The sequence below is a fragment of the Crassostrea angulata genome, chromosome 4 (genome assembly GCF_025612915.1).
Source record: "Crassostrea angulata isolate pt1a10 chromosome 4, ASM2561291v2, whole genome shotgun sequence".
Classification (NCBI taxonomy): Eukaryota; Metazoa; Mollusca; class Bivalvia; order Ostreida; family Ostreidae; genus Magallana; species Magallana angulata.
The window spans coordinates 14,654,900-14,664,335 of record NC_069114.1 but is presented as its reverse complement, the minus strand read 5'-3'; the positions used below and the strand labels follow the sequence as shown (position 1 = coordinate 14,664,335).

Here is a 9,436-nt window from a genome sequence, read left to right as displayed (position 1 = left end):
ATGAACATATGGATATGGATATATATATGGATATCTAGGTATATTGAACATTGCTATAAGCTACCAGCCTAGCCGCTAGGTCTTTAAATTCAGCCAACCACTTATTAAACCGACATATTTTGTTCATTTCAAGCGGAAATATAACGTACAGTACAAGTTAAAATTCATAATAACTTATCATATGAACTAAATATAACTAAATAGGATAAATATCAAGTTTGGTACAAAGTGGTAACTGAGGTAGCAATTTCGAGTTTGATGCTTAGCATTAAAAATGTAAGCTAGGTATATCCACGCAGCGGCTTGTCTAGATTTCTGTTCAACAGCGTAGCTGCTACATGTACATGTACGTAGCCCCACATAGCTGCTACGATCCTTCACGGCCTTATTTTTTTTTGTGGAATCCGCGCCTGGCATGATATAATTTATTAAAGCACATGTTATTATATTTATGCAAATGTTTAGACAGATAAAAATGAAAACAGCAATATTATTAAACGTAATATAAATTAAACTGTAACATTAAAGGTAAGTCATGATTTATTTAAATTGTGTTTAAAAAACTGTACGCATTAAAACCCTAGTTAAAGCCTCAGACGAGAAGATACACCACAAATAATCAATCACAAAAATTAAAATCATACACAATTTTTCGATATATTTCACAAAAAATATAATGATGGATACTTATAGTCATTACATAATTACATTTTGATAATTGACGCTAATTATAATGCCTTCATTTTTTTCCAGTTGCCAGCGGTTACAATGTGTGTTTTTTTGTTGAGTCTTTATATTTATATGTGTGTATTAAATTCGTTGGTATCTTTTCATTTAATAATCTTTTACGCCTTGCAATTGGTATGTTATATTGATTGTGCATTTATAGCTTAAATTGATTCGTTGATATATTTTCATTTAAAAAAGTACAAATTTCTGGGATATCATATTAATTCATATATAAGTTGTATGATGTAATGATATGCAAACAGGCGCGGATCTAAAATTTACTTAAGGGAGGGGTGTTGGGGAAAAATGATGTTGATATATTGTGTTTACATAGTACAAACTACTTCAAAATCAACAATGTACAAACTATAATGGTTATAACACGTTTTCATGTCATAATAGCTAGGTTAGCAACTTCTTAATTAAAATGAAATTATTGCTTTTATTTTCCTCTACACGTCCCCAGTACTTTCTGATTTCATGTTTACATGCCATTTGATATTTTCTTTAACGCCATGCAATTAATATTTGTATGGCACATTTATTGTGCATACCTAGCTTTTCGTTTGATAACACATTAATTAATATTGCTCTGAAAATTGCACATCGTCTGTATGTAATAAATGAATACAATGATCATCTTGCAAAGACAATGGCTGTTAATATGGATGCCTATAGAGGATAATGAGCAATTTTTGTTGTGACGTCTTTAGTTAGTTGTATGAAATTGTATGTGATGGTTTATGTACATGTATAATATTAACGATTTTAAGTAAATACTGACTTATACTGTTGGAAATAATTTACCATTATACCAGTTTGTATCGATCATACACGGCTTCTTGCACTGTATTTGTAACTGAAGGTATGTTTCAATTTAATCGAAAAAACAAGTATGGATGTAAATTTCCGTTTGTTGAATAAATTCCTTAACATATTTATAACACACACTATGCGATAAAATATTTTTTAAAAACCAAAACAAATAATACTTACCTTTATCTTTTTACGCGACATTGATCGTCCTTGATATCTGTATGTTTTCAAGCGCTTATATGATCCAGATAGAATGTAAACTTCCGTTTTAACCTGCGCATGCGTGTTACCCTTCGTGGTGTGTATACCGCCATGCTGATGGGCTGATAATTATACACACACAACATACACAAAACGGAAAAATACTTCCAACTGGTCCATGCACCAATTTTCACATATATGGTTTATGGCATGATTTTAAGCATTTCTAAGGTGAAATTCAACTGAGGACCAGATTTTTGTCCTCACTTGAATTTTGTGTTCTCAGTTGTTGCTGTGTAACTTGACGTCGGCTCTCAGTTGCCAGTGTTTACGAACGCACACACACACACACACGCACACGCACACACGCACGCACGCACGCACGCACGCACGCACGCACGCACACACACACACACACACACACACACACACACACACACACACACACACACACACACACACACATACACACACACACACATACTCGCATTATGCCGAAACTCACTACATCAGACTTTACACCTGAAATTCGCTACACTATGTTCTAGTTGTGCTATTCAATATATAATAATATTTTTAAGTAATATAAGACATCTTTTTACTATTCTGCTATTTGAAATAGGCAAAATCTCATTGTAAAAGTTTATGATTTTATACCTGATAGTCACTACATGAGGTCACATGACTCATAATGAATACACACCAGAAACTCACTACAGTGTGTATTTCTTCCTAATTTACCCGAAAGTCAGGACATCTAGCTAGTCATGTGATCGATTGAAGATTCAAAGGAAATTTACCACATAAACCATTTATTACTGAACACAGAGAGAGAGAGAGAGAGAGAGAGAGAGAGAGAGAGAGAGAGAGAGAGAGAGAGATCTAATAATTTCAGCAAGCTGCAAGACGAATTATTCTAATACATGAATAAATTCCATCCTCTAGATCAACTCCTTAACATTTGCCTCAGGCTAATCTAATCAATTCATTATGGTATACTCAAGATGCATATATTGTCAAATTTGTGGAGAACAATATATACTAAGTGAATTCTGGATAAATAAGATTAGACTGCATTTCACACTTTTCTCCACATATGCACGTTTTCTATTTAAACTACATTATATTTAGCACCAGACCCTACTTCGATACAAAGAATCTTATGTTAATTACATATATAATTCAATTGTTTAATTCATTCAACATTTTATGTTATAAGTATTGTGATTTGAAACATATACGAGACAGTAATATTAGTACCATTGCAACTTGTATGCTTTTATTAACTGTTTTGCCTATGAAAGACACTTTACACTATCACTGTATGACTTAAATAATTAGGATTTCTTGCTAATTTTTACGCACCCTATCAAGACTGAATTTATAAGAAAATCTAATTGAATTGAAAAGTCTTCATGTGTGTTTCATTTCTTTAAAAACATATACTGTTTAAATTAAATAAATTCCTATTTGCCACTTGCTTTGTAAAATCTAGACCTTTGGACTTTGAACACTTCTTCAAACAAAACATAAATCAACTGCAGAATCTTAATTATAATTCATTTATTTTAGGATCAAACAACTTTAAGCAAAAATCTAAAAGTACATAATTTCATAGTAATTCATGATATATGGAATTTTGTTTATGAATTCAAATAATTTCAATCAATTATTGACATTATCATGCATGATGCGTGCCCTCCTTTACATTTCTGATCATATTTTATCAATTAAAATGTAAAATAATGTCTACCCATTTCTGCCATTTCAAAATGTTTCATGGAATAGGAAGTAGAATAACAGACAAAAAAAATAAATGTACATTTGTATAAGCCAATAAGCATTTGTCACAAATGCATGCACCCTGTATTAAATTTAGATACTGGCATAATGTTATTAACAAATTGATAATACAGCACAAACAGTATGCATTCGAACTTCATTACGGTAACATAATTATAACACATAGAAATTTAACGTTGCGACCACCTGGAATTTCATTTTCTGCAACTTCTCAGACGAGAGGTATTATGTTTTTGACAGCAAACTTCACATTGCGCCAAGTGAAGCCTGATGATGCCTTTTCCTTCTTAATGGCGTTTAAACAGTCAAGCTGACCAGGAGTTTTCCCTCGTTTGATAAAGTTATTAAACTGTCTCTCCAAGGATGCCTTTTCTATAGCAGTCCATGTGTGACGTTGAACACGGGCTGTGAAAAAAAATAAGATTTCATTTTTTTATAATTGCTGTATCTTTATCATATTTTTGTCATTAAGGTTATTTGTTCTTCAGCCCAAATGTATAGTCTTTATTCAAAAATTGGTATCCTTCCTTTGAATGTTAAAACTGTATGAAATATAGTAAAAAGATATTCATTCATTCATTGTATCAAAGAATTTAAAGAGGTAGTGGAATTTTTTTTAGGTTGGATAAAAAAAAAGATATAAAACTGAAAATCTAAGTAAAGGTATTGTACATGTACTGTGTTTTGAAGGCTCAAACCCACATTCTAAGCTACATAAAAATTAAACTATTTATGAACTTGAACTTTGAAAATATTGCTATCTATCATTGACTGTCGTCCTACCATCCTACCATTTTAATAGGTCCTGGACTAATTCCTTTAGAAACTACAAATGGGTTAACTTTAAAATAGTTTTATAAAAATATCTGTTAATTCTGAATCAATAGAAAAAGTATTTGTGTAATTTATCCTCAAAATGATATCAGATTTTCTACATACCTCATTTTCTCCCTCCTGACGTCCTTGATGAGCTGGGTTCCATCAGCAGTTTTCCTTCTGCAAAGCTGTAACATTGAACAGACATACAATGTAATATTAGCATTTCTTTAAATTTCTTTATCATGAAGCTTCTCTCCAACGTCCACTTTTTAAACCAAATTATAAATGGTAACATTTAAGAGATTGGTAGTTTCTTAGGTTTACAAAGAACTGAAAATTCTGCTGGTTTTCAGAAGTTTCACTGTAACAAAAAGGTAATCGCCTGATCACCGAAGTTGAATAATACTTGACCTAAATTGTAATATATGCAATTAAGTTACTGTCACTAATGGCAACTGGCAGTTGGTGTCCGTAAAAAGTTTTAAATTTATATAATCAAAGATAATACCTTGTCCTTGAGCCTCAGGTTTTGCATGGGGTGGGCATGATGATCTCTCTGTGCTTAGCTTTTTACTTTTACATGGAACTGCAATACAATATACAATGTTAATTACATCTCGATAAAAATTCACCTCAAGTAGCACAAAAGGTATGAAATTACACAGTATACACTATTTACTAATAACTAGAAAATGTAGTTAACTATGCTCTAAAACGACCATAACTTTTAACCTTACAGGACATCTTTGTACCGGTAACCTAGCCAACAAGCAATTACTGTGCATGTACATTATGTAATGTGTTGAATTACTTAAAGTACTTTGACCAAATAAAACCTCAGGTTATGAAACTTACAGTGTAGTGTTTTATCCTAGATACATTATAAAAAAAATTGGGAATAAAATACAAGTATGAGGTCAGAATGTCCAGTGTATCGGATTGCACAGTTGGCAGGTTGAACAGTGCACACCCTACTTACCGTATATTTGAAACATTTGTTGCAATACCTTCTACTTTAATAGGCTACCTAACTCTGGAATATTAAAAAAGATCTGGATCTAATCATCTGAATGAAAAGTACCTTCCATAGGGGATGCAGTGTTGGAATCATCATCAACTTCTTTTTCACTCTCTGTTTCAGTATCAATAGTTTCTATATTGAAGAAAAGACAGATCAATAAACAGCCTTGAAAATTCTTGGGGAATAGACAGAAAATAAAAACATGATTTATAAACACACCTTTGTCAGCGAAATCAATTTCATCACAGTCTGCTTTTTAAATGTGCATGATTAATGTATATTGAAAAGAAAACTCACTACGTGTGTGAAGATAATGTATATTGGCAAGGAAGCTCACTACATGTGTGTGGTAGTTATTAAGGAATAAGGAATCATTCTTTCAGTATTATGGGGTGATAATTTTGGTCGGGGCATGATCAAATCCAATGAAGCTCGAAGGGCTTTATGATGGATTTGACAATTTCCAGCAGTTGTTCAATTAAATATTTGAATATAAATAAGCAAACCCTGCTTGCGCCCAAATCATACGCTATTTGAATTTAATGGACTGTATAGTACAAAATCAATTGTGTTATCATATGTTATCACAAGCAAAAACGCTGAAAAAGTTAATTTAAATGAATATGGACAAGGAAATTTACTACATGTGTGTGAAAATGTATATTGGCAAGGAAACTCACTACATGTGTGTGGTAATTTAAATGAATATGGACAAGGAAACTCACTACATGTGTGTGGTAATTTAAATGAATATGGACAAGGAAACTCACTACATGTGTGTGGTAATTTAAATGAATATGGACAAGGAAACTCACTACACGTGTAGTAAATGTACACTGGCGAAGAAATTCACTCATATGTGTGGGAAATGCATTCAAAATGGAAAGGAAATTTAATTACTACATGTGCAGGAAATGTGTACCAGTATTTGTTATGACATATGTTACACATAAATATTAAATACATTTTAATACATGTACATGTATCAAATCAAAATGAACATCAGAAACATTAAGTAAAAGTAACCTTCATTGTTCTCCTCACTGTCCTGGTTGACATCAAATGGGTTATCATCAAATGGATTATCATCAGGTGAATCTTAAAGAGAAAAATAGTTCTGAACTACATGTACTCTCACGCAGTAAACTCTGGAAATATTATACAGGTTAAAAATTAATTGATTCACAGATTATACTAATTCTTGTTGTAAAAAAACAATATGAAATGTTAAACCATGTGCATTTATTATTTTTTTTTGAAATCCTTTTGACATTTAAATCACATTAATACATCAACAATTATTAAAATTGTCACATACTTGTCGCCAAGGTAGAATGGCTTCCCCATAATCATATCTCAACTCTTCTCCAGCTATAATATCTCTATTTGCAAAGAGCCTTGGATAATTCTCGGTAATCAAAAGGCGCATAACACGTCAGTTATTCAACGGACTTCCGACTTCCTCGTCCTTTATATACTTCCCCTTTCTTTCAGTGTAAGTTGCATCAATGCTACAAACAAAAAAAAACAATTTTATAGATTTTTGCAGGGTGGCACTGGGTATTTAATGAAAATGAATTTACACATATATGTGTGAAAGTCGGACTGGTTTGATCATTGGTGGCTATATATAGCTCAGTTGGTAGAGTACCGGCACATATCTAGTGATTCTGGATGCCATGGTTCAAATCTCTGTCTGCTCCGTCATTATATTTCCAATCCTGTTACGTATGCATGGTGTTATTTTAGTCATCAAGCAAAGATGTCAGAATGATTTATTCACTGAATTATAGTGTAATCATGGTAATAGAAAATACCTAATCATTGTATAAAACTTTTTATCTCATGCTCACTTTACTTTCCTTAATTTATAAAGTACAAATAGTTATACAGGATATCATTTTCATCTCCATATTTAGTTGAAATGTACGTAACAATGGTTTTTTGCCAATTCTCAGAACTCATAACCTGCCGCAAACACTGCAATTTCTAAAAACAAATTGCCAGGGTGGTGAGAATATTCAAACACCATATATTTTTATTAAATTCTAATTAATTTTCTGTCATCAAAATCTGACCTAAATTGTACAATTCCCAGCATCTAGTAAACTGTATATGGATATCAATTTCACATTCTCATATAAGAACCAGAAAAAGTTGTATTACAAAAAAACTAAAATAGGTAAATAAAACAATTGTCTCTCTCTTTCTCTCTCTCTCTCTCTCTCTCTCTCTATCTCATAAAAATCACAATAAATATATTACAGTAAAACACGGTTATAGCGAAGACGCTTATAATGAATTGACGCTCACAGAGAAGTGAATTTCATTCCCCAAGACTCTTTTTCATGTTGTTAACTTGAGGGATATAACGAATTACGCTTATAACGAAGTAAAATTGCCCATCCCTGGGACTTCATTATCAGCGTGTTTTACTGTATATTTGCTTACCACTTCAGACCATTCCACTTAAAGTAAAACATATAACTAGTATGTTTTATTTTGCGCTTCTTTTCTCTTTCTTCTGCTTCCTTGGGCACAATTCTCTCTCCAACACATTCTACCAAAAAGCTTCCTTTTGGAAAATTTTGAGTTGCAAAAACCCCATATCCTTAGAATAAGAAAAAAAATATTGGTGAATTTTTTGCATTACTTGATTGTACAGTGTGTTCACAAATCATGTACAAAACCTAATTTATTTATAAATGCCTTTTATTATGGAATTATTTGTATAATTGTGATTATCAAATGCAAGGGGCTAAAATTGTTCCAGAAATTATAATGACATTTTTCATTTAAGGATCTGCATAATCAAGGGAAACAAATGAGTGAAACTGAGTAGATTGGTACATAAAAACAAAGAAATGATACTATTTTCTATTACACTAGACTCTGACCCGTGCATGCATGGTTTAACATGTTGCATATGATATCGGACATTCATGAAATAGATACATCGACACACCATATTAACATAACCAAGCTTTAAGCCTACAATAATGCTATTAATTTCACTACACTCTGCTTAGTTAGAATAATCTAACTGTGTCTCGGGACAGGCCTTCACCACAGTTGAAATGCCTTTCATATACCAGTAATGTAGCAAAAAATTGCATAATCGCTTCGAAACGGTTTTGGAGAAAATTATTGAAGCTGCATTGTGATTAACAGTCAAATTATTCATAACAAACCATTTTGAGGCTGTAAATACCTTTCTTCTAAAAATTTAATTCATATTAATGAAGAATTAAACACTTTATTACCAATGTTTTTTACTCACTTCGAATTTACTCAACATGTTGACAATCAAACTCTCAGGATATAGCAAATTTTTAATGAAAATTTAAACATATGTGTATTATCGTTTCTGAGTTAATCCATGCAAGTGTGATATTGTGGAAACATAAACTAAAGAGCCTCCCGTGATTTAGCGTGAATGGAATGCACATGTGCAAGATTGTAAAATAGAAAAAAATCCAGATGATTTCCGGATTTTTATAAGGAATTTTCGTTGATTATTAATAAGCGAAGCTTGATTGAGAAAAAATAAAAACAAACTGGTAATTTTCAAATACCAATGATGTTTAAAAAATAAAGAACAAAAGACAGTTCTCTCCTGATTTCTCGATATTAAAGCCCAAAAATTCGAGTCTATTATTTTAATGTATAGTAGTAATAGATGTGTATCAACTCACCAATTCTTCTGTTGATAAATTCAACTTTTAATGCATCACAGTCTAGTCCAGAACGACACATAAAGTCTGCCTCTCTTTTAGGGCTTATTCGTTGTTTCTAGCACATAAATAAATTACTCATTTGAAAAAAGTTTTATATCAAAATATGCAAAATTTGTCTTTTAAACTATCACATTGATTTTAAAATCAAATTATCTTAAGGCCTTCCATTTTGGTTTGCAAACTCCTTTTCAACTTTTTCAAGATCAAAATAAAAACTTTATTTATATTACTTATATAATGCACACGGTCATGACTACTTGTCCGAATTAATGGACAATTAGAAAAAAAAGTTAATGTAAAGCCCTGACAC

General features: G+C 31.7%; 1 pseudogene; it reads right to left on the bottom strand.

The window, feature by feature from the left end:
- Positions 1-4,488: 4,488 nt before the first annotated feature.
- On the bottom strand, positions 4,489-9,165 carry LOC128179900 (N-lysine methyltransferase KMT5A-B-like; annotated as a pseudogene).
- Positions 9,166-9,436: the final 271 nt, after the last annotated feature.